The sequence below is a fragment of the Tamandua tetradactyla genome, chromosome 2 (genome assembly GCF_023851605.1).
Source record: "Tamandua tetradactyla isolate mTamTet1 chromosome 2, mTamTet1.pri, whole genome shotgun sequence".
Lineage (NCBI taxonomy): Eukaryota > Metazoa > Chordata > Mammalia > Pilosa > Myrmecophagidae > Tamandua > Tamandua tetradactyla.
In genome coordinates this window covers 128,205,020-128,231,453 of record NC_135328.1, presented here as the reverse complement: position 1 = coordinate 128,231,453, position 26,434 = coordinate 128,205,020, and the positions used below count along the sequence as shown (strand labels likewise).

General features: G+C 38.4%; 1 long non-coding RNA gene across 2 annotated transcripts; it reads right to left on the bottom strand.

The window, feature by feature from the left end:
• Window positions 1-23,189: 23,189 nt before the first annotated feature.
• On the bottom strand, window positions 23,190-26,233 carry LOC143662096 (uncharacterized). 2 transcript variants are annotated; one of them, XR_013165139.1, is made up of 3 exons: window positions 25,970-26,233; window positions 25,139-25,201; window positions 23,190-23,285 (listed from the first exon to the last, which is right to left on the bottom strand). It is a non-coding gene; the product is annotated as an uncharacterized LOC143662096 (long non-coding RNA). The 2 variants fall into 2 exon arrangements; XR_013165140.1 differs by lacking the exon at window positions 23,190-23,285 and adding an exon at window positions 23,321-24,505.
• Between the last annotated feature and the right edge of the window lie 201 nt (window positions 26,234-26,434).

Here is a 26,434-nt window from a genome sequence, read left to right as displayed (position 1 = left end):
AAGGAAAATGCAGTCAGCAGTTCCACCAGGAACACCAGAAGGGTTGGAAAAGGAGCTCAAGCCTGGAAATCCCAAGTCTTCAGGGACTGGAAAGAGGTGGGACATGGATGTCCTTAGCAGAAGAAAGTTTTAAACCTTATTGCATTGATGCTATTTTGTTACCTGAGTAATAGTAGCCCTCCTTTATAAATAACCTGTCATAAGGGTATTATTACCTGAGTCCTCACAAAGCTGACCCATTCTATAGAAGAGAAAACAAAGGCTTGCCAAAGCCATGTGGATGCTGGAAGACACAGGTCAGGACCAGAAAACTCTGACTCCACAGCTGCTAAATGTTCCCTCTGTGCTGCCTGAGGCTGGGCCTGCCCATGCAATGGAGGGAATTCTCCTGAAACCTCCTTCTCCCTCAGGTAAGAGCAAGGAGACTCACCCTGGGATCCTGGATTTTATTTCAAAGCTATGCACAAGGGTTTTCTTGGAATGCTGGTGATCACATTGGGTGTCTCTTAGTACTACCATACCCTGTGATTAAAGTCAATGGAAAGCTGCAACAACCCAATTCAGGCAGGACTACCGGTATTCCAGAAACTTCAGGAATGAAGGTTTGGGTGCCTCCACCTGGTAAAGAACCATGGCAAGCTGAAGTGCTTACTGAGGGTAATGGGAATGTGGAATGTGTAGTAGAAGAAGCTAGTGATAAATATGTCCAAGTGACCAGCTACAGAAAGAAGAACTATGAATATTTTCTATCTGTATTGCTGCATGTTTGCATTTTTATATAAGGAACTAGCTTGTTTTCCTCTTATCATTTGATACAAGTTTTCTGTTCATGTTATAACATTTAAGTCATAGAACATGAACTTCAAGAGTGAATGTTACCAAAGGACATGATCCTGTTCTGGAGGAACATTTCTGCTTGTATGCAGGGCAGTTGAGTATTGTAGGTGAAACCTATGTGGGTTATAGTGTTCTGTTTTGAAATTAAGAATGTTTCATGGTGATGTGTATAGCTGTGAAGTTGAAAAGGGGTGAACTGTGACAGTTAATTTCTGGTGTCAACTTGGCCACATTATTATGGCAAGTTATCTGGTCAGGCAAGCGTTGACCTTTGTTGTCTGGTCAGAGAAGCACTGACCCTTGCTGCAAGGATATTCCATGGCTGGTAGATAAACTGGGAGGCAGGTGCATTAAATCATCAGTCAGTTGATTGAATCTGTGGCTGATTACATATCTGATTATCTAAGGGTTTTTTCCTACAATGAGACAGTACAATCAGTTGAAGGCTTTTAATGGAGAAGAGAGACTCAGTTGCTGCTTCTTTAGCCAGTGAGCCTCTTGTATTGAGTTCATACAGACACTTCATTGGAGCCACCAGCCTCTCAGCCTGCCCTATGGAATTTGGACTCTCCCATTCCAATGGTTGTGTGAGACACCTTTATAAATCTCATATTTACCAGTCTATCCTGTTGGTTTTGTTTCTCTAGAGAACCCTAACCCTCTCTAGAGAGGTGACAAGGCTAACCAGGAAGTGGTACAGTTGTAAATTTACATTGCAAAGTCTAGGGCAACTAGTATAAAAATTTGATAAGAGTATCTAATTGACATGCCAAGAGAGGAGAACAATTGAAACATATAAAATGTTCAATTAAAGCCAAATTTTGCACATAAAATGCAGAAGATAGTCACACATAGCAAGTGCAACTAATAGGAAACTGTTTAAATATGGTTGGCATTAATCTAAACATATTAATAACCACTTTACATTCCAATGGTACGAATACTCCACTTAAAAGCAAACATTGACAGAGTGGATATAAACAAAACACAACAAAGCAAACTAAGACCTCCCTATACTGTAATGTGTAATGTAAAAGAAAGGCACAGGGTGGGCCACAGTGGCTCAGCAGGCATAGTTCTCACCTGCCATGCGGGAGACCCGGGTTCAATTCCCATGCCAAAAAAAGGAAAAGGTTAAAACATTAAAAGAAATCACATTAAATAGTAAAGCACTTAAAGGACCTAGAAGAATATGCCAAACTGTTCATTGCTTGTCATTCTGGATGACTTTTGTGTTCTTTGCTTCTTGTACTCTTCAGTTTTCTATATTCAGGGTTGAAGAAGGGCTTGCATAAGGTTAAAGGTTGGATTCTCCAAAAAGACATAATAATCCTTAGTGATTTGCCCCCTACCAACCAACAGAGCATCAAAATACATAAGGCAAATCAAATAAAACTACAAGAGAAAAGGACAAACCCTCTGTGTAGTTAGAGACTGCAACACTCCTCTCAGTAATGGGAACATCCAAAATGCAGATAATCAGTAAGGACGTAATTGAAGTGAGCATCATCATCAATCAGTTGGGTTTATTGGCATTTCGAGAACACTTTACCCAACAACAGCAGATACACATTCTCATGCTACATGCAAATCATCAAGATAGACCTTCAGTACCATAATACAGAGGTCCGCAGAGGACTCTTCTGAAGGACCCCATTGTTCATGGCCCACGCTACCCAACAGGATTGTCTCTGAGTGCTGCCACCATGCCCTCCCTTCTGGGTCGCTGGCACCCAGGCCCCACCCTCCTCACCCTCTGACTCGGCTGCCACTGAATCAAGAATCCAAAACTTGGAACCAAAATATTGAGCCTGGCACAGATACTCTGAGCACCAGTGAATCCAGAGGCTTCAGATGGAAACGATGTACATGGTGGTGTAGCCTTGGCCCAGACATTCAATCTGGATGCAGCCCAGTGCCTCCTGAAACCAGCAGTATGTAGGGATGGCAGAAGTCCTGAGTAATGATTCTGCCAGATGCCCAGGATGGAGGGTATGGCACTATGGGTGAGGTGAGCTGGAACCCAAACCAGATGCCTGTCCTGTCACCATCTCTGCCCTCTGAAGGCACTTTGTGGGCTGGGCTCCTGTGCTTGCACTACCCTTTGAGCTGAGCCTTCCCCATGCACTCTATCTCAGTGAGCTTCAGGCATTGTAGTTGGGCAATGAGAAGGTGGGCACAATGCTTCATGTCAGAGCTGGCATGGTGGGGTCCATGTAGGACAGGTTTCCTCATGGACCATCTCTACTTTCCCAGACTCCCCTCTGTGCCCAACGGGCTAAGACCACATTCATGGCTCTCACTGACTCCTTTCCCCCCTGAGCGGAATTCCCCAGACCTCAGGTCTCTAGTGAAATTATAAGATATGTGGGAACAGATCCTGCACAGCATCTCTTAGAGACAGTCCTCCAGGTTCCCTACCCGGTCTGTGGAGACAGGGGTCCCTCTTCCTGACACAAAGCCCACTCTCCTTTTAAGTTTTTCCTAGAAGTTATCTGAACTCTCACAGTTTGGGGGACACATCTATATCTACATGAGCCTTGAGGGGTCCCTTCTCGTGTGCTGTGTCTCTTTCAGCTCATGCAGTCTGGGGTCTCTGTCTGATTCCCCATCTAGAGTGGAAGCCCTGGAGACTGAGGTCTTTGTCTGGCTCACAGTGTTACAAAGCCTGAAATGTGCCTGCACAAAGTAGGTGCTCAATAAATATGTGTTGATTGAATGAACCCCACCAGAGACATTGCAGGTATCTGAGTACATCTGAGCCCTGTTCAGACCCTGGGGGATTGTGCTCTCACAACACCTGGGATAGGGAACCCCTAGATGGAATCTCAAATCTCCCATACAAAAGGAAAAGTAGGATTGCCACATTTACAGGGTCATGAGAGGTGAGGCAGATATTGGTACATGAACCCCCACCCTTTCCTGAGTGAAAACAACCATCTCAGTGGGATGATTAGTAAGGTTGGAGAAGATGTGGGAGGATAGACCAGCAGATTCCTATCTGGATCCCTGTGGTCAGAGAGATAAACCATAAATACAATAGCAGGAAGCTAAGATGAACACAACACCCTGGTACCATGGGATCAATAATTCCATCCTGACTAAAAGGGGCAAAAGAAACACAACTAATAAAGTATCAGTGGCAGAGAGAGTTCAAATAGAGCCAAGAGTCTGCTCCGGAGTTTACTCTTGCATAACTTGCCAACCCCCAACAGGGAGCATTCCTTCCAGTCCTACAAAACACCCACAGCAATATAGAAGATTCCACAAGGGTTCCATGCACTGGTACAACTTTCCAGATAAGTCCTGAAACCTAGAGGGCCCAGCCTCTCCAGGACATCAGATAGTTCCAACTCCCTACCCCCTATTACTGGCAGATCTTTCCAACACGAAAAAATTAAATGGCCATAGCCCAAATACCCCTAATGAGAAGGATAGAAAGATCAAAGGTGATGGTGGAGTTACACACAGAAGGTAGGATGGAACAAATGAGTATGAATGCAGAATCATTTTATTGATATCTCTTTTAGTCTCCAGTATCTTAGAGCAGCTAAAATAAAAACCTAAAATTGTGGAATTGTAACCCTGTCAAATCTGAAATGTGTTCTACAACTAAGTGTGGTGCTGTCCTTTGAAATTTATTGCTTTTTATGTATATGTTATTTGTCATGCAGAAAAGGAAAAAATCGATTGTGTGATAAAGAAATATTTAAGACTTTTAGCCTCCTATATTCTTGAAGAGCAAGAAGGAAAAAAATCTGAGGTAATGGCATGGTAGCCGGTAACAAACTCTGGGATCTGTCCTGTAATTACTTGTTGAAGAGTGCTTAGAAAACTATTGCTTTTTTAATTTCTTCACTTTCTATGTATGTTATGCTATACAATAAGAAAAGTTAAAAAATACAAAAGATCTGTTATATGAAGTTATGTCTTTTTTATTTCTAAATCTGGCCATCTTTCCTTTTTCCTTTTTCAATGTTGCCATAGGTTTGTCTATTATGAAATTGTGTCTTATTGAATTATCTTATTATTTATTTGTCTTCTACATGTAAATTACCACCTTTATTTTTCTTACCTTCTTTCATTTCTTTAATATGGGTTTATTTTGCTGCATTTTAAAAGTTTTTAAGATGAACACGGTCCAATAATTTTCATCCTTTTTTCTTTCTAATATCAACATTTTAAGGGTATAAATTTCATTAAAACATTGGTTTTGAAACATAGTATGCTTATGTTCTTGAGTTCTATTTCTTAACGTTCTCACAATTCCTATTTCAGCTATCAGTTTTTAGTGTATTTTAAAATTTTAAATATCTATGGAGGGTTTTTGTTGTGTTTGTGGCTTTTTTATGTTATTGATTTCTAATGCAGTTACATTATTAGGGTCACAGAATAGGATCTGTATGTACCTGATTCTTTAAAAATCCTCCATCACTGAGGTGGCCATTAAATTTATGGTCCAAACCACAACATCTGAGAATGAAAATAAGCACAAGTGATTAACACTCTATGGTTTCTTGAAATATTTGTTGACTGACAATTATTTCAAAATAGAGAACGACCAACTACAGAAGGCTAGGGAAGTGTCTATTTAACAATTATTATTATTTTCTTACAATTATATTTTTAAATAAATTTCTTCCTAAATTTAAAAGAGATTTTTATTTTATCTGAAATTTACAAATAATCTAAGCAGAATTATCTCATCACCTATCTAGGTACTTTAATCCAATACTTAGCATTCTCAATAGTATGTCATGGGTATTTTTCTGAAGACAATTTTTCAATATGGTTTTATTTTTTAAGTAAAATTTCTGACAATATTTTTGGAGTTGCATTTTATGCATAAATGCTCTTAATTTGTTGACCCCTTCATTTGACTCTTCATTGCAGATCATATTTTAATTTGAGAATATTCCTTATCCCTATGTGCTGAAGTGCCTAGTAGAGTCTGAACAAACTGTGCTAAGTGGAGGACATTGTTACCTCCATTGTTCTCATGTGAAAAACTTAAATATCTCATCCTACATTTTCACAGATTCTCTCTTTTACCTCCATTTAGAGCACCTTTCTTCAATGCATACTTTTTATAAGACAAAATATGCCCAATGAATTATTTATAAGTCTTTGGAATGTCTTTATTCCATTCCTCTTTTTTTCCACTCAGTCCTTTCTGATGCAGAATTCACATTTATCGAATTTAAAATTATGTGCTCTATTAAAAGATTCTTCCCCTAAATACAGATATTATTGTAAAGTAAAGTTATAGAATTTTCAAATTAATTCATGTTCCATTTGAGCTCTCAATTATTTATTTTGTTTGGTTTCTTCTATTTTGTAAGGGTCTTCTTAAAATGTCTTATTTTTAGGTTTGTTGTCAGTTATGCAATTTGCCAAAATCTTCAAGAGTTAAAAAAAGTTTTCTTGTACATCATTCATTGAACATATTCATTAAAGATTTCCAACTTATTTGAAAGAAAAAGCTAAAATACAGGACCTACTTACCAAAAAAAGTGTTATTAATTACTGTTGAGGAAACACACATTGATATTTAAAAAATATATTTTTATTAAGAAATCTTTAAGCACATACAATCCATCTACAGGATACAATCAGTGGCTCACAATGCCATGACATAATTATGTATTCATCACTATGGTCATTTTTGAACATCTGCATCACTCCAGAAAAAGAAATAAAAAGAATACAGGAAAAGTTATACATCTAATACCCCTTGCCTATCAACACAAGATGATTTACAAAGCAGTTCTTCTGTGGTTCAGAGGTTTCTAATATCCAATCCATGAGGGATGACAAAGAAAGTGCTTTATAAAATGTTATCATTTAACATCAGCCACTGTAAGAAATTTTGCAGATCAGTTACTTTGTGTATACATAGAAAAAGTGGTACATTTGATTGGCCTGTTTTGATCGACAGTTTGGACCCAGTTATGAATTAATCTGTGTCAAAACCAATTCCAAGTACGTTACTGCTACATGGGTTTCTTAATTTAGTTTGAATGTTATTTTTACCAAAATATGTACCTGTCCAAATTTGTACTATTATAATCAAGTCAAAAGCAATTTTTCCTTCAATGTTGAGTTTTTAACTGACGTTAGAATTCTGAAGTCAGTTAAATATGGCAGTTAAGAATGTCAGATAATTCACCTGTGAGAGAATGAACTTCCAAAGACTTAGCTTTGATTTTATAAACTGAATTAAAAAAAGGAACTGTTATTGAAATTAACTTATCTGATTTTCTATTTGAGGCACCTGATAATACTGATCTGCCACTGGCATTCTGTCACTGTTTTTAAAGTCCTCTGCTAGCAGAATATTTACTGCTTCAGTTTCTCCATGTGCACAAGAAAACTTCCGTTGAAAATGAGTCAAATTAATTTAAAAGAACAGTTCTTTGATCTAAATTAAAAATTATTCATATACTGACTTGTAAATGTACCTTCTGCCACTAGGTGTCTTAAAACTTCTTCTGGAACACTCTTTTGGAGAAACAAAAACACCTGACTGATTAAACACACACTTTCATTTCCTTGGCCTATGGATGGATTTGACTGACTGCACCCCATTCTTACACAAAGCACCAGGTCTCAGGCATTATGCAGGGTTTAGTTTTAATTCTCTGCTGTGCAAGGCCCTTGAGTTTGCCATGGAACTAACTGCCTTCTTTAGTTCCCGGAATGGGCAGAGCTATCCTGGCAGCCCATAGCTTCAATGCAAAGTCATCAGCCTCGTTTTTCCTTTCTATTTTTGGACCTCACTATCTTACAAGCTCAACTTGAAAAAAGATGGCGTTTCTTCTCTGTAAAATGTGAAAAATAGTAATAGCAATTTTAGAGTTAATGTATGTAAAGCACTTGCAAATGTGCCTGACAAATTATTAGCAACATAAAAGTTTTAGCTTTTATTATAGTTTTATATGGTAATTTTATACATTTACCACAGCTATGTTTTCCAGAATTTTTAGTCCAATACATTACTAGATGTGGAAGTGTGGTTGTAAATTTCACAGTATGTATTATAAGTAATTTTTATGCTATCTACATGTTTTGGTTTGAAACTGTTAGCCACCCCAGAATAGCTTTGTTCTTATGCTCATGAATCAGTATTTTCATTAGTTTGTTTCCATGGAGATGTGACACACTGAATTGTGGGTGTGATCTTTAGATTAGAAGAGGAGACTCCATTCAAAGTGGGTCTTGAATAGGTTACTGGAGTCCTTAAGAGAGCCAACACAGGGAGTCATTTAGGAGAAAGCTTAAATGCAGACAGTTTCATAAAGCAGAAGCTGCAAGGGATGCCAGGAGCTGAGCTGAAGCTAGACAGAAACCAGAGCTCAGCAGATGTCACCATGTGCCTCTCCTTGAGAAACCTTTATGTGGTCTCATTTCTCTCATCCCATTTTTGTTAAGAAGGCTTTCTCAATCCTTTGGTAAAGGGTCCAGGCTCATCCCGGGATTTCTGTCCCTCCCACATTGCCAGGGAGATTTACACACCTGGGAATCATGTCCCATGTAGGAGGGGGATGGCAGTGAGATCAGTAAAACTTCTTAATCTTTGACAACTGAGTCATTTTATTTTCATTATGTCAGAAGAGCAAAATGAAATTTATATCTCAAGAACCATAAATCCTTACTTTCTTCACTTCCACCTCAGTTAATCTGTCCTATCTTCTTTCTGCATCCATAACTGATGTAATTGTTCCTTAGTCTTTTAATATTTTTCATCTTCCCTTAATTATATTTCCTCAGATACTGTTGTTTTCTTTGGAAAATTGTCTTCTACACTTACTCATATTTTCAGTTTTCTTGGACATCTCCCAGTACCAAACCATATTTTCTCATTTGACTGTTTAATAAGTCCTGCATAAAATTCAAATTTATTTCTTTACATAAGTGTTTGATTTATCCTGTACTAACAGATAAAATTAAATCTGTGGCTTCATGTGTTATAATCATAAAAGACTACATTTGCTTCAGTTTCCTAAAATATACTCTAAGACTCTTCTTTTCAACACATCTTGAATTACTGAATATGTTTCCTCTCCAAACTTCATTGAACTTATGCATTAAGAGTGTTTACAATTATATCTATCATCCAGTAAAACCTTGCTGTCATTACTATTATATGTATTAAATTTTAAACTGAATTTCCTGTCTCCATAATGGAAGCCCACTTAAAGTATGGCTGTACTACAGGAACTAACACAACATCATTAATCCTGATATTTGCATAGGACAGGCACCCACAACAAAGAATTATGACAATATTGCAAAAATTGAGATACCTATATATTCTACTTTGCTAGTTCCTGGTATGCAATATACCATAAACAGAATGGCTTTTCAAAAGGGGAATTTAGTAAGTTGGTAGTTTACAGTTCTAAGACTGTGAAAATGTCCCAATTAAGCAGGGCTACAGAAATGTTCAATCTAAGGCATCCAGGGAAATATACCTTGGCTCAAGAAGGCTGATGATGTTCAGGGTTTCTCTCTCAACTGGAAGGGCACATGGCAAATAAGGTGACATCTGTTAGCTTTCTCTCCAGGCTTCTTGTTTCATGAAGCTTCTCTGGGGACATTTTCCTTTTTCATCTCCAAAGGTCTCTGACTGCAACAGCTGTCATGGTACTCATGGCTCTAAAGCTTCCTCCAAAATGTTTCTTCTTTTAAGGATTCTAGAAAACTAATCAAGACCCACTTGGGATGCATGGAGTCACATCTCCCTCTTGTCAAAAGTTAATACCCACAACTGTGTGTGTCACATCTCCATAGAAATAATCTAGCTTTCAACCTACAGAGCTGAATAGTGATTAAAAGAAATGGTTGCCTCTACAAGATGAACCAAGATTAAAACATGGCTTTTCTAGAGTGTATAACCCTTTCAAACCAGCACACCAATAGATGAACTTTTACTCATAAGAATGATGAACCACTGAAGAGAACATCCTGCTTTACACTCTTACTCTGGTGTGTAATATATATACATATATAAATAAGTATATATTACAATCATATTGCTAACTGACTGCAAAGATAGGCAGGGGAGAAATCTTTCATAGTTACTCATTCAAAGATAATTCCAAAAAGGGAACTCTTTCTAAACATATGCACCCTGTTTACTTCTGTTTTGGCTTGCTAAAGCTTCTGAAATGCAATATGCCAAAAATTGGTAGGCTTTTACATTTGGGATTTATTAGCTTACAAATTTATAGTTGTGAAAATGTCACAATTAAGAACGCAACTGAATGATAACATTCTCTGAAGATGGGCTGCTGGCATCCAGGGTTCCTCTGTCAGATAGCAAGACACATGGCCACATCTGCTGATCCTCCTATCCTGGGCCTCATTGCTTTTAGTTCCTGTTGCCTTCTCTCTGAGTTAGTGGGTCATCACTTAACATCTCTTTGGCTTTCTCTCTACACTGTCTTTCAGATTTAATTGCCTTTTATCTGCCCATAAAGAGATCTGTATAAACAGAAGCACTGCTAGTCTGGATTAAGAGGGGCAGAAAAGGGACACATAGGAGGAAAAATAACTTCAGAGGCAGAACTATGGAAGTGAATGTCCAAAATCAAGAAACCACAGGCCAGGAGAGCAGACCATCTGAGCACCTGGAGAGGGTGAGTTTGCGCCCAAGACAGAGGGTGGACCTGCCGCCTTGTTGCAGTGGAAGTGTTGTGCCACCCCGGACCATGGAGACAGTGGTGCATGTTCCTTGGGGATTAAGGAGAGACTGGCTGCTGTCCATTATTCTGGAGGGGTTGAGGATGTGCCCCAGAGATGACAGAGAGCCTGGGTCCTCCCCTGATGCATAGAGAGAGTAGAGCCAAGAAAAAGGTGGTCTCCCCAGTGTCCCCCAAGGCTGCATTCAGAGAGAGGCAGGCTGTTGCAAGCGTCCTTGGAAAGAGTGTGACTGCCGCTTTACAAACCTTGTGGATAAATGATTCTCAGTAAATTTAATGGCATTTGCCCACAGTTTTCCAGAAGTATTTGGTCCGGTAAGACCTGTGTTCCTTCCAGTTCCTCCTTATGGAAATGAAAATATGTAGCCTATGACTGTTCCTGTACCTCCTTTGTTCTGTTGGCAGCGGGTAATTTGTTCTGAGTTTTACAAATTCAAAACCAGAGGAAAGACTTCCTGGAAGATGGCGGCTTAGTAAGACGCGCGGATCTTAGTTTCTTCTCCAGGACACCTACTAGGGGAGTAGAAACGATACAGAAAGCGCCCAAAGCCACAACAGAGATAAAAAAGACAGCGTACCCCATCCTGGAACAGCTGGCTGGCTGAGAGAAGCAGCTCGGGTGAGATCGCCGAGGCACGCGGGCCTTACCGGGCGGGGTGGCAAGCGGCCGGAGTTACTCCCTTCCCCCTTCCCGGGCCGGCTGGGAGAATTGGAGAGGTGGTCCCCTGAAACCAAGGCGACTGGCGCCCACACCACGCGCAGCCCCCGGACCAACTGAGAGAACTGGATCGGAAACCCCCAGGCCGCGGAGAACGGTGACGGGTGGGGGAGGCCCCTTCCAAACCCGTGACTCCCGGGGAACGTGCACTCTCTCGGGCGGGCCGCTGCCGCTGGCGCCCTCCCGCCACGCTTGTGGCCCAGGGCCGACTAGGAAATTCGGACGGGCTCTTTCCCTGGCTGCGGCGACCAGCAACCCTCCCTGCGTTCGGACCCCGGGCTGGCTCAAGCGTTTCGGCTAGCGAACCCCCAGGACGGCGAGAGTTTTCCAAAGTTTAAGGTCCCACAGCACCTTTTACTGGTGGGACCCGCAGACAAACGGGTGCCATGAGCACCACCTACTGGGCAGGATAAGAAAAACAGAACCCAGAGATTTCACAGAAAAATATTACAACCTTGCTGGGTCCAACACCAAGAGAAATCTGAATAAATGCCCAGACGCCAGCAGCAGAAGATAACTGTCCACGCTCAAAAGATTGAGAATATGGCTCAGTCAAAGGAACAAACCAATAGCTCAAATGAGACACAAGAGCTGAGACAACTAATGCTGAATATACGAGCAGAAATGGAAAACCTCTTCAAAAATGAAATCGATAAATTGAGGGAGGACATGAAGAGGACATGGGCTGAACATAAAGAAGAAATAGAAAAACTGAAAAAACAAATCGCAGAACTTATGGAAGTGAAGGATAAAGTAGCAAACATAGAAAAAATAATGGATAGCTACAATGATAGATTTAAAGAGACAGAAGATAGAATTAGTGATTTGGAGGATGGAACATCTGAATTCCAAAAAGAAACAGAAACTATAGGGAAAAGAATGGAAAAATTTGAACAGGGTATCAGGGAACTCAAGGACAATATGAACCGCACAAATATACGTGTTGTGGGTGTCCCAGAAGGAGAAGAGAAGGGAAAAGGAGGAGAAAAACTAATGGAAGAAATTATCACTGAAAATTTCCCAACTCTTATGAAAGACCTAAAATTACAGATCCAAGAAGTGCAGCGCACCCCAAAGAGATTAGACCCAAATAGGCGTTCTCCAAGACACTTACTAGTTAGAATGTCAGAGGTCAAAGAGAAAGAGAAGATCTTGAAAGCAGCAAGAGAAAAACAATCCATTACATACAAGGGAAACCCAATAAGATTTTGTGTAGATTTCTCAGCAGAAACCATGGAAGCTAGAAGACAGTGGGATGATATATTTAAAATACTAAAAGAGAAAAACTGCCAACCAAGACTCCTATATCCAGCAAAATTATCCTTCAAAAATGAGGGAGAAATTAAAACATTCTCAGACAAAAAGTCACTGAAAGAATTTGTGACCAAGAGACCAGCTCTGCAAGAAATACTAAAGGGAGCACTAGAGTCAGATACAAAAAGACAGAAGAGAGAGATATGGAAAAGAGTATAGAAAGAAGGAAAATCAGATATGATATATATAATACAAAAGGCAAAATGTTAGAGGAAAATATTATCCAAACAGTAATAACACTAAATGTCAATGGACTGAATTCCCCAATCAAAAGACATAGATTGGCAGAATGGATTAAAAAACAGGATCCTTCGATATGCTGTCTACAGGAAACACATCTTAGACCCAAAGATAAACATAGGTTGAAAGTGAAAGGTTGGGAAAAGATATTTCATGCAAATAACAACCAGAAAAGAGCAGGAGTGGCTATACTAATATCCAACAAATTAGACTTCAAATGTAAAACAGTTAAAAGAGACAAAGAAGGACACTATATACTAATAAAAGGAACAATTAAACAAGAAGACATAACAATCATAAATATTTACGCACCGAATCAGAATGCCCCAAAATACGTGAGGAATATACTGCAAACACTGAAAAGGGAAATAGACTCATATACCATAATAGTTGGAGACTTCAACTCACCACTCTCATCAAGGGACAGAACATCTAGACAGAGGATCAACAAAGAAATAGAGAATCTGAATATTACTATAAATGAACTAGACTTAATAGACATTTATAGGACATTACATCCCACAACAGCAGGATACACCTTTTTCTCAAGTGCTCATGGATCATTCTCAAAGATAGACCATATGCTGGGTCACAAAGCAAGTCTTAACAAATTTAAAAAGATTGAAATCTTACACAACACTTTCTCGGACCATAAAGGAATGATGTTGGAAATCAATAATAGGCAGAGTGCCAGAAAATTCACAAATACGTGGAGGCTCAACAACACACTCCTAAACAACGACTGGGTCAAAGAAGAAATTGCAAGGGAAATTAGCAAATACCTCGAGGCGAATGAAAATGAAAATACAACATATCAAAACTTATGGGATGCAGCAAAGGCAGTGCTAAGAGGGAAATTTATTGCTCTAAATGCCTATATCAGAAAAGAAGAAAAGGCAAAAATTCAGGAATTAACTATCCATTTGGAAGAACTGGAGAAAGAACAGCAAGCTAACCCCAAAGCAAGCAAAAGGAAAGAAATAACAAAGATTAGAGCACAAATAAATGAAATTGAAAACATGAAAACAATAGAGAAAATCAATAAGGCCAGAAGTTGGTTCTATGAGAAAATCAATAAGATTGATGGGCCCTTAGCAAGATTGACAAAAAGAAGAAGAGAGAGGATGCAAATAAATAAGATCAGAAATGGAAGAGGAGACATAACTACTGACCTCACAGAAATAAAGGAGGTAATAACAGGATACTATGAACAACTTTACGCTAATAAATACAACAATTTAGAGGAAATGGACGGGTTCCTGGAAAGACATGAACAACCAACTTTGACTCAAGAAGACATAGATGACCTCAACAAACCAATCACAAGTAAAGAAATTGAATTAGTCATTCAAAAGCTTCCTAAAAAGAAAAGTCCAGGACCAGATGGCTTCACATGTGAATTCTACCAAACGTTCCAGAAAGAATTAGTACCAATTCTCTTCAAACTCTTCAAAAAAATCGAAGTGGAGGGAAAACTACCTAATTCATTCTATGAAGCCAACATCACCCTCATACCAAACCAGGCAAAGATATTACAAAAAAAGAAAACTACAGACCAATCTCTCTAATGAATACAGATGCAAAAATCCTCAATAAAATTCTAGCAAATCGTATCCAACAGCACATTAAAAGAATTATACATCATGACCAAGTAGGATTCATCCCAGGTATGCAAGGATGGTTCAACATAAGAAAATCAATTAATGTAATACACCATATCAACAAATCAAAGCAGAAAAATCACATGATCATCTCAATTGATGCAGAGAAGGCATTCGACAAGATCCAACATCCTTTCCTGTTGAAAACACTTCAAAAGATAGGAATACAAGGGAACTTCCTTAAAATGATAGAGGGAATATATGAAAAACCCACAGCTAATATCATCCTCAATGGGGAAAAATTGAAAACTTTCCCCCTAAGATCAGGAACAAGACAAGGATGTCCACTATCACCACTATTATTCAACATTGTGTTGGAGGTTCTAGCCAGAGCAATTAGACAAGAAAAAGAAATACAAGGCATCAAAATTGGAAAGGAAGAAGTAAAACTATCACTGTTTGCAGACGATATGCTACTATACGTCGAAAACCCAGAAAAATCCACAACAAAACTACTAGAGCTAATAAATGAGTACAGCAAAGTAGCAGGTTACAAGATCAACATTCAAAAATCTGTAGCATTTCTATACACTAGTAATGAACAAGCTGAGGGGGAAATCAAGAAACGAATCCCATTTACAATTGCAACTAAAAGAATAAAATACCTAGGAATAAATTTAACTAAAGAGACAAAAAACCTATATAAAGAAAACTACAAAAAACTTTTAAAAGAAATCACAGAAGACCTAAATAGATGGAAGGGCATACCGTGTTCATGGATTGGAAGACTAAATATAGTTAAGATGTCAATCCTACCTAAATTGATTTACAGATTCAATGCAATACCAATCAAAATCCCAACAACTTATTTTTCAGAAATAGAAAAACCAATAAGCAAATTTATCTGGAAGGGCAGGGTGCCCCGAATTGCTAAAAACATCTTGAGGAAAAAAAACGAAGCTGGAGGTCTCACGCTGCCTGACTTTAAGGCATATTATGAAGCCACAGTGGTCAAAACAGCATGGTATTGGCATAAAGATAGATATATCGACCAATGGAATCGAATAGAGTGCTCAGATATAGACCCTCTCATCTATGGACATTTGATCTTTGATAAGGCAGTCAAGCCAACTCACCTGGGACAGAGCAGTCTCTTCAATAAATGGTGCCTAGAGAACTGGATATCCATATGCAAAAGAATGAAAGAAGACCCATCTCTCACACCCTACACAAAAGTTAACTCAAAATGGATCAAAGATCTAAACATTAGGTCTAAGACCATAAAACAGTTAGAGGAAAATGTTGGGAGATATCTTATGGATCTTACAACTGGAGGCGGTTTTATGGACCTTAAACCTAAAGCAAGAGCACTGAAGAAGGAAATAAATAAATGGGAACTCCTCAAAATTAAACACTTTTGTGCATCAAAGAACTTCATCAAGAAAGTAGAAAGACAGCCTTCACAATGGGAGACAATATTTGGAAATGATATATCAGATAAAGGTCTAGTATCCAGAATTTATAAAGAGATTGTTCATCTCAACAACAAAAAGACAGCCAACCCAATTACAAAATGGGAAAAAGACTTGAACAGACACCTCTCAGAAGAGGAAATACGGATGGCCAAGAGGCACATGAAGAGATGCTCAATGTCCCTGGCCATTAGAGAAATGCAAATCAAAACCACAATGAGATATCATCTCACACCCACCAGAATGGCCATTATCAACAAAACAGAAAATGACAAGTGCTGGAGAGGATGCGGAGAAAGAGGCACACTTATCCACTGTTGGTGGGAATGTCAAAGGGTGCAACCACTGTGGAAGGCAGTTTGGCGGTTCCTCAAAAAGCTGAATATAGAACTGCCATACGACCCAGCAATACCATTGCTAGGTATCTACTCAAAGGACTTAAGGGCAAAGACACAAACGGACATTTGCACACCAATGTTTATAGCAGCATTATTTACAATTGCAAAGAGATGGAAACAGCCAAAATCTCCATCAACAGAAGAGTGGCTAAACAAACTGTGGTATATACATACGATGGAATATTATGCAGCCTTAAGACAAGATAAACTTATGAACCATGTAATAACATGGATGGACCTAGAGAATATTATGCTGAGTGAATCCAGCCAAAAACTAAAGGACAAATACTGTATGGTCCCACTGATGTGAACGGACATTCGAGAATAAACTTGAAATATGTCATTGGTAACAGAGTTCAGCAGGAGTTAGAAACAGGGTAAGACAATGGGTAATTGAAGCTGAAGGGATACAGACTGTGCAACAGGACTAGATACAAAAACTCAAAAATGGACAGCACAATAATACCTAATTGTAAAGTAATCATGTTAAAACACTGAATGAAGCTGCATCTGAGCTATAGGTTTTTGTTTTGTTTTGTGTTGTTTTGTTTTGATTTTACTATTATTACTTTTATTTTTTTCTCTATATTAACATTCTATATCTTTTTCGGTTATGTTGCTAGTTCTTCTAAACCAATGCAAATGTACTAAGAAATGATGATCATGCATCTATGTGATGATGTTAAGAATTAATGATTGCATGTGTAGAATGGTATGATCTCTAAATGTTGGGTTAATTTCTTTTTTTCCGTTAATTAAAAAAAAAAAAAAAAAAAGAGAAGGGATAATTGGAGATGAAGGGATACAGACTGTACAATGGGACTGGATATAAAAACTCAGAAATGGACAGCACAATACTACCCAATTGTAATGCAATTATGTTAAAACACTGAATGAAGCTGCATGTGAGGTATAGGTTTTTTGCTTTTGTTTTTTTTGTTTTTTTTCTTTCTATTATTGTTTTAATTCTTATTCTGTTGTCTTTTTATTTCTTTTTCTAAATCGATGCAAATGTACTAAGAAATGATGAATATGCAACTATGTGATGTTATTAAGAATTACTGATTGTACATGTAGATTGGAATGATTTCTAATTGTTTTGTTAATTCTTTTTTTAATTAATAAAAAAAAAAAAAAAAAAAAAAAAAAAAAAAAAAAAACCAGAGGAAAATTTTGCTTCAGGACAGACCATGAATGTAGCTGACTTTGGAGATTTGTAGGGTTTCTGACTTTGTATTGTATTTGCATTGTTACTGAAATGGTTTAAGGCTTTCTAATATTGTTATGGAATAAATGTATTTTGCATTTGGAAAGAACATGTCTTTTTGGGGTGCAAAGAGTGGAATGTGCTGGTTTGAAGCTATCATGTACTCCAGAAAAGCCATGTCCCTTTATCCTCGTTCAATATGGCTGGGTGGAATCTTTTTTATTGTTTCCATGGAAATCTTATGCACCCACTTGTGGGCGGCAACCTGCGATTAGATGGTTTTCATGGAGACGTATTTCCACTCATTCAATGTGGGCACTGCTTACTGGAGCCCTTTAACAGGGAACCATTTTGGAAAATGCTTTAAAGCCACGAGAGTATCCAGATCCTACAGAATCCACATAGCCACAGACCTCCGGAGGTGAAGAAGGAAAACATCCCCAGGGCACCTTCATGAAACAAGAAGCTGGGACAGAAAGTTAGTAGATGTCACCATGTGCCCTCCAGTTGAGAGAGAAAGTCCAAAATTCATTTCCTTTTTGTTGATGCCTTAATTTGGACATTTTCACAGCCTTAGAACTGCAAACTTACAACTTATTAAATTCCACTTTAAAAAAGTCATTCCAAGTTCTAGGATATCACATCGCAGCAGCTTTTAGACTAGAACAATCTATGACATGCCATCAAATAGAAGATGATTCTAGATTTCAGTGTTAGTAAATGGTTAAAGTAATGTTTCTCACAGTAGCTGACATACAGTGAGTTATAAAGCAGAGTCCAAAATTTGTTAAAATGAAAGATATGGTTGTTTCTGGGAAGAATGACTAGGTCATGGCAAAAATTCTAGTAGAAACTAGAAAAAAACCTCAATTTTTTAAAGCTTTTTTTATTGTGAACTATAACATGTACATAAAAGCAGTAGATTCCCAAGTACATTTTAACACGTAGTTATAGAATAGATTTTAAAGTTTGGTATAGGTTACAGTTGCATGAGTTTTCATTTTTATCTTCTACCTGTTCCAAGAAATTGGAGACCAACAGAAATATCAATATAAATATTCAGTTGTCACAGTCATTTGTTAAATCCTATCTTCTCTGTCATACTCCTCTTTCTCTTTAAATAACATATATACATAAAAGCAATAAAATTCAGAGTACATCTCGACAATTAGTTTTAGAACAGATTTCAGAGTTTGGTATGGTTACAACTCCACAATTTTAGGTTTTCACTCCTAGCTGCTCTAAGGTACTGAGGCTAAAGGAAATCGTTTGATTCAGCACTCATATTTATTTGTTAAGCCTTCCTTGGTTGTATACTTGACCACTTCCTTTGATCTTTCTCCCACTCTTAAGGGTATTTGGACTGTGCCCATTCTAACTTTTTCATGTTGGCATGGACTGATGATAATATGGGAGAGGGTTGGGATCAGGTTATGCTATGGAAAGGCTGACCCATTTATGTTTCAGGACTTACCTGGTCCAGGGACCCATTTGGAAGTTTTAGGTTTTGTGTAGTTATCCTAGTGCATGGAACCTTTGTAAAATCTGATATAATGTGCTAGGTATTATTCTGGATTGGCAGAAACGGTTTTGGTTGGGGTTTAGCAACTTGTGATATGTAGCAATGTCTAACTGAAGCATACAAAAGATTGATATCCAGTGGATCCTCTGAACTCTATTTGTACTCTGTTAGCCACTGATACCTTATTTGTTAAATTTCTTTCTCCCTTTTGGTCAGGATGGCATTGTTGATCCCATGGTGCCAGGGTCAAGCTCACCCTGGCAGTCATCTCCCACACCGTCAGGGAGACTTTCACCCCTGGATGCCATGTCCCTCTTAGTGGGGAGGGCAACGATCTCACTTGGAGAGTTGGGCTTAGAGAGAGAAAAGCCACATCTGAGCAACAAAACAGGCCTTCTGGAAGTGACTCTTAGACATAACTATAGGTAGGCTGAACTTCTCTGCAAACTTACATCAGCTTCACAGGAACAAGAGCAATCCTCAAGATCTCTTGAGGGCTTGGAGTATAGTTTTGGGTGTCCATAATGTTTTACATGGTACTCAGCATTTTCCCAGTCATGAAGTTTAATAGTTCCATGTTTGTTCTCCCATCCCTCAAGGGACTTTGCCAATACATTTTAATTATCTGCTTAATATGTTCTGAGGTGTATCCAGGCATTACAATAAGCTATACAGAATTAAAGGCCCTCAGTCTTATTCGGGGTTCCCTGTTTGGATTGCATAAATAATGTATCCAGACAACTTGAGTTAGATTTTGTGATACCGAAAAATTAGGGTCTGGACAAATAAACATTTCTTTCCCTGGTCTCAAAGAGCAGGTGAGGTATTAAAATATAGACAATATATTCCTTACCCCTGTATTCTGAATTCCCTTAATCCTGACCTGATTGACTTCATTCATATCTCTAAATACCAGGTTATACGTGTTCAAAGCAGCCACTCAATATCCAGAAATAACAGTTACTTCTAAATGAGATCATGCAATATTTGCTCTGTTGCTTCTGGCTCATTTTCCCTCAACAAATGTCCCATAGGCTCATTCACAATGTTGCATGCCTCACAACTTTGTTTCTTTTTGTAGCTGCACAATATTCCATCATATGTATCCGCCACTATTCGCCAATCTACTTCTAAGTCAGAGCATCCTTCAGCCACCTCCATCTACTGAGTGTCATGTATAATGTTCAATATCAACAGTCCATCAACATTCTCACTTTTACTAATTTGATTGATCCCAAGAGAAAGATAACCAATAAACACACCCCATCAAATAGAACACTGAAACTTCCCCTTAACTCTTGTCCCTCCCTCCAGTATTTATCCTATGGTATTCCAGTGGTACTGTTGATGTTTTCCTGTTAAACATAGCCCATGGCAGGCAGTAGCAGATTTATTTGTACAAGATTCTTTGTATAAGATTCACACCTTTGCAGTAGTTCATGCAAGAAGTTATTTATATGTGTAGTGTTAATCAGTGGACACATGGGTCTATACAACCCCTTTCAATCAGGTTCACCTTTAACATGGTAATATTATGTATAGACATACTAGTGAACCACCTTCACTTCTGTCTATTCCATTACAATTAAGTTCATCCTCATTAGTTAACCATTCACCCATCTCTAGGTCCCCAGTATTCTGTATGATAAGCGTGTGCTTTTACCTTTACATTGGTCATAAAAGCAGAATCATACAGTATCTGTCCTTTAGTGTCTGGCTTATTTCACTCAGAATTATGTCCTCAATGCTCATCCATCTTGTCATGTGCTTCAGGAAGTCATTTTGTCTTACTACTGCATGATATTCCATTGTATGTATATGTACCACATTTTGCAAATCCACTCATCTGTTGATGGGTATTTGGATTGTTTCCATCATTTTGTGATTGTGAATAATACTTTTAGGAATATCAGTGTGAAAATGTATATTTGTGTTGGGGACTCTTTCCCTTCCAGATGAATTTGGTAACTAGTTTTTCCAAGTCTTCAATGTGGGTTGTTGGAATTTTGTATTGAATCTGAAGATCAATTTGGGTATAACTGACATCTGAACAACATTTAACCTTTCTGTCCATTAGCAGGGAATGACTTTCCACCTATTTAGATCTTTGATTTCTCTTAAGAATCTTATGAAGTCCTCCATGTAGAAGTCCTTTAAATCCCTAGGTAAGTTCATTCCTAGATACTTGATTCATTTAGTTGATATTTTGAATGGAATTTTTTCCTTAATTACGTCCTCAGGTCACTGTAGAGTATAGAAATGTTACTGATTTTTGCACCTTTACTTTATATCCTCTCAACTTGCTGAATCTGTTTATTAGCTCACATAACTTTGTTGTAGATTGCTCAGGATTTTCCAAGTAGATTATTATGACATCTGCAAATAATGAAAGTTCTACTTCTACCTTTCCAATTTGGATGCCTTTTAGTTCTTTTTCCTGCCTGATTGCTCTAGCTAGAACTTCTAGCAGAATGTTGAAAAATAGTGATAACAAAGGGCATTCTTTTCTTGTTTCTAATCTTAGCAGAAAAGCTTTCTGTCACCCAGCATTGAGTAGGATGCAGGCTATGGGCGTGTCATATATGCACTTTATCATATTGAGGAAGTTACCCTTGATTCCTACCATTTGAAGTGCTTTTATCACAAAAGGATGTTGAATTTTCTCAAAGTCTTTTTCATCATCAGTCAAGACGATCCTGTGATTTTTTTCCCTTTTGATTTGTTAATGTGCTGTATTACATTAAGTAATTTTCTAATGCTGGACCATCCTTGCATTCCTGGTATAAGACCCACTTGTCATGGTGTGTAATTCTTTTAATGTGGTATTGGATTTGATTTGCTACTATTTTGTTGAGAAATTTTGCATCTATGTTCATTAGGGAGATTGGTCTATAGGCTTCCTTTCTTGTAGTATCTTTACCCAGTTTTGGTATTAAAGTGATGCTAGCTTCATAAAATAAGTTAGATAGTGTTCCTTTTTCCTCGATTTTTTGAAAAGTTTGAGCAGGATTGGTGTTAGTTCTTTTTGGAATGTTGAATAAAATTCCCGTGTGAACCCATTTGGCCCTGGGTTTTTTCATTGTAGGAAGACTTTTGATGACTGATGGAATCTCTTTATTTCTGACTGGTTTGTTGAGATTTTTAATTTCTTCTTGTCACTGTAGCTTGTTTCTGTGTTTCCAGGAACTTGTCCATTCCATCTAAGTCATCTACTTTGTTGGCATATAGTTGTTACAATGATTATATTTCATTTAATAAGCTTATGGATAAGCTAACCAAGTGTGTTAATTTGCAAGCTGCTGGGATATGATATACCAGAACTGGAATGGCTTTTAAAAGGGGGAATTTAATACATTGCAAGTTTACAGCTCTAAGCCTATAAAACTGTCCAGACTTAGGCATTTAGAGAAAGATCCCTTAATTCAAAGAAGTCTGATGGGTCAGGAACAAATGTGACAGATTGATAGTCATGTGGCTGGCATCTGCTCATCCCTTGCTCCTGGGTTCCATGGCTTTCAGCCTCTATTCCTCGTGGGGTTCCTTCACTTTACTTCTCCAGGGATGGCTTTCATCTCTTGGCTTCCCTTTGCTCTCTTCAGATCTGGCTTAACATTTCATGGCAATGGCTCCAGGCATCTCCAAACATCTGTGTATCTGTCAGTTCTGCTGTGAAGTCAGCTCTGTGGCTTCCATCACTGCGGTCATTTGACTCTCTTGAAAATGTTCTCTCCTTTAAAGGATACCAGCAAATGAATCAAGATCCCCCTGGAATGGGTGGAGTCACATCTCCATGTAAGAAAACTATCAAACCCACAATTGGGTGTGTCACATCACCATGGAGAAAATCTAATCAGACATTTCCAACATACAGTATTGAATTGGGGTTAAAAAAAACAGCTGATGGCACAAGATTTGATCAGGATTAAAACATAGCTTTTCTGAGGTACATGATATTTTCAAACTGGCACACCAAGATATCCATTTTTAGTAGTTAAGATGTTCATATATTAATTGTCAAAACATTTGTATCTTTATATATTCCTGGAATAAAACAACTTAAAAATGTTCAGTAACTTAGGTCATTACTATAGCAGAGTTGATGTTTCTAATAACTTTCTACCTGATATTTTGAGAATTTACACAATTTTGATAGCTAATCAAATGGTATTTAAGTTAGTGGTGAACACGTTCAGGGTGCCTCTCTCATCTGGAAGGGCACTTGGTGAGCATGGCGTCATCTGCTATCTTCATATTTACATATTGACTGTGGAGCTGAATAGCAGAGATCTTATGACTTGATAGCTGAAAATACTTTCTACCTAACCCTTCAGAGAAAATAATGTGCCTATTCTTGGGCTACATAGCCAATTATAAAAGGACTGTCTCACTATATTAAAATAGCAAAAAAAAGCACATTTTAGAGATAGAGAAGCGCAGGCATGCTTTTGGGCTTTGTTGGCATTCTGGTATGGGTGGACCTACTGTAAATAAAATATCTGCACAAGTACTTGTGCTAAGGTTGGGTTTAAATCCAGATTCCTGGAATCCTTTACAAGCAGAGTGAATATCAGAGTGAGAGTAAGTCATGTGAAGGAGCTGAAAGGCAGTGGAACCCAAAGAGGCCAGGAGAGGCTGCCACGTGCATTGCCATGTGATGTAAAGCCATGGAAGAAGGACTGTTGGTAAGAGACCCAGAATGCCAGTCTTCTAGAGAAGGCATCACCTTGATTTTGGACTCCTAGCCTCAAATCCATGAGTCATAAATTCCCAGTGTTTAAGCCAACCCATTGCATGGTAATTGATTTAGCAGCCAGTAAGAGAATATCCATGTTCGTGGGAAACGTACATGGAACTATTTCGTGTTCAATGTGTCTTTGTGCAACCTGCTCTCAAATGTTCAGAAGATAGGAAGCATATACTCAACTGCAAATAGGAGTAGCCCAAAGGAAGAATGAGTAAACATGAATCAAAGTCAATTGGGATAACCCAAGCTGAGGCATAGAAAGTAAACAAGATTGGAAAACAATGAACTAAGCCTTGGAGACCAATGGGACATCAACATACATGTAACAGGCACTGCAGAAGGAGAAGAGAAAAAGGGGAAGAATAATTTGAAGGAAAATGGCTAAAAACTTCCCAAATTGGAGGGTCACTATTCACGTACACATTCAAGAATGTCAATAAACTAAAAGTACGATAATTTACACACAAACACACTTTATCACAAACATGATAAAATAGTGCTGACCCCAAGGACAATGAGTGACTCTTGAAAGCAGTAACAGAGAAGCAACTCATCAATTACAAAAAATCCCAAGTAAGGCTAACATGCATGCAACTAACAACAAATTTCTAAATACATAATGTAAAAATTTAGAGAATGGAAAGAATAGACATTTTGACAATGAATCTAATGAAAGATGTCCAACATTTCATTTACCTCTATAGTGAAATTCTCCTCAGCAGCATTTTCTGTGGAAATTGACAAATTCCTAGGATAATGCAACAGACCCAAAATAACCATAAATTCCTGAAGAAGTAGGACTTGGGGACTTTACTCTACCATTTTTCAAGACTTACCATAAAGTAACAGTAATTATGATAGTGGAGTATCGGTCAATACACAGACAACTGGGGCTTTATACAATCAAAGTTTAGATTAGCCCTGCACAGTCAACTGATTGACAACAGAGGCCCCAATGCAACTTGGTGGACCAAGGATGGTCTTTCTAACTTGAGGGTTGTTACTGAAAAGATCTGCAGTGCCACCTACATGAAAAACATCAGGATGTTTTGCAAAAACTTCAGTGTGTTTTGTTTCCATGAGGTTTGATTTATTCTTCCCATTAATTCAAATATTTAAACAAATATTATCTGTTCTGACTTTCTCCAGTGCCTTTCAGAAAAATCAGAAATAAACTTGAAGCTCCACTTTGGAAATTTACAATACCAGAGGACCTGAATTTTCCTAGAAGACAACTTTATCCCTCTATTCTGCTTTTCCTCCTTAATGAATAATACCTAATGATTCTAATCTACTTTGAATTCTACTTTTCCATTTTAATATGTGGACCCATAAACATCTATAAAATCCACCATAAAACATGCATCAAGAAACAACTCACCTGAGTGAGATACGTCCAATTTCTGCTCCTTTTGGAAGAGTGTAGAGAACGGGAATGGATAAGCTGAGGTACAAAAAGAGGAACTGCGTCATGAGAGATCTGGTGAGCTCGTTATCTTCTGCCTAAAAATCTTATCACAACAGCTTTCATGACCTGAACTTGTGCATCTCCTATAGGATCACCTGCGCTGAACCCCACAGTTCTTCACTGGTTGAATTAAACTTTTTTCCTATTGATCTATGAACAATTCATACCCCTCTGACCAACTCACAAAAAATTAAAAGAGGATTAATATTAATGGCTTCTTAATAGTATTTATATCTCAAGTTAAAAAAGCAACAGAAAATTCTGAAAAAAGAAAGATGGGATTTTTTAATGATGGAAAATTTCTTAATCCTGTTGTTCTAACTGGTTGCTGTATTTCAAGAGGACTTTTTGATAAGACACTTCTGTTGACTTATTGAGACAGATTGAACACCAGTACTCCTAGCACTGTGCTAAGTGATCCTGGATAAGCCACTTCTTTGAGGCCTGATAGTTTATTAAGCTTTCGAGAGTCAGAAATAAAATCCCCTACCTGTACTATTACTTTGTGATTCTATATATTCATGATAGAGGGAGCCACAGACAAGCTCTAGATGCAACCTGTGGTGATTGACACAGTGTGAGAACAACTCAGAATCTAGAAAGAGGGAGGGAAGAATGAAGAAAATGGGAGGCCCTTGAAGGAGGGGTGGAGGCAGCATTTCCTCAGCTCCGGTTCTGCCTTCCCTGCAGATAATGTCCTCATAAGCCCTTCAGCCATGTGGCTGTTCCTGGGCAGTCACTCACCCCTTTCAACCCAGATCACCACCTTCTGCAAGTTGATCCACGATGTCCACTGTCACATGGACTGGGATTGCTTGTGGATGTGGCAACATCACCATCTGGCTCACTCAGGGAAAGGGGATAAAAAACGACTTCTGGTGGACCAATTCAAGACCTGCTCTTTTCTGGACTCTTCTGCCCTGCTCTGTAGCTCTGCTGAGTACTCTCTGGCCAGTGAGGCTGTTCTTTCAGGTAGGTTTCCTGTTTGTGCGGCTCTGTCCTTCCTGCCCCATGAACACTGCTTCATTCCAGGGAGGCTGGGACCTAGGACTGGGGAGAAAAATCAGGTTAGTTGAAACCTTCATCTAGAGTAGAGTTGCTCAAAATCAGCAGTACTGATATTTTATGCTGGGTAATTGTGTGGTATGAGGGGGCAGATTTGGGCATTGTGGAATATTCAGCTGTATCTCTGGCCTCTTCCCAATAGAG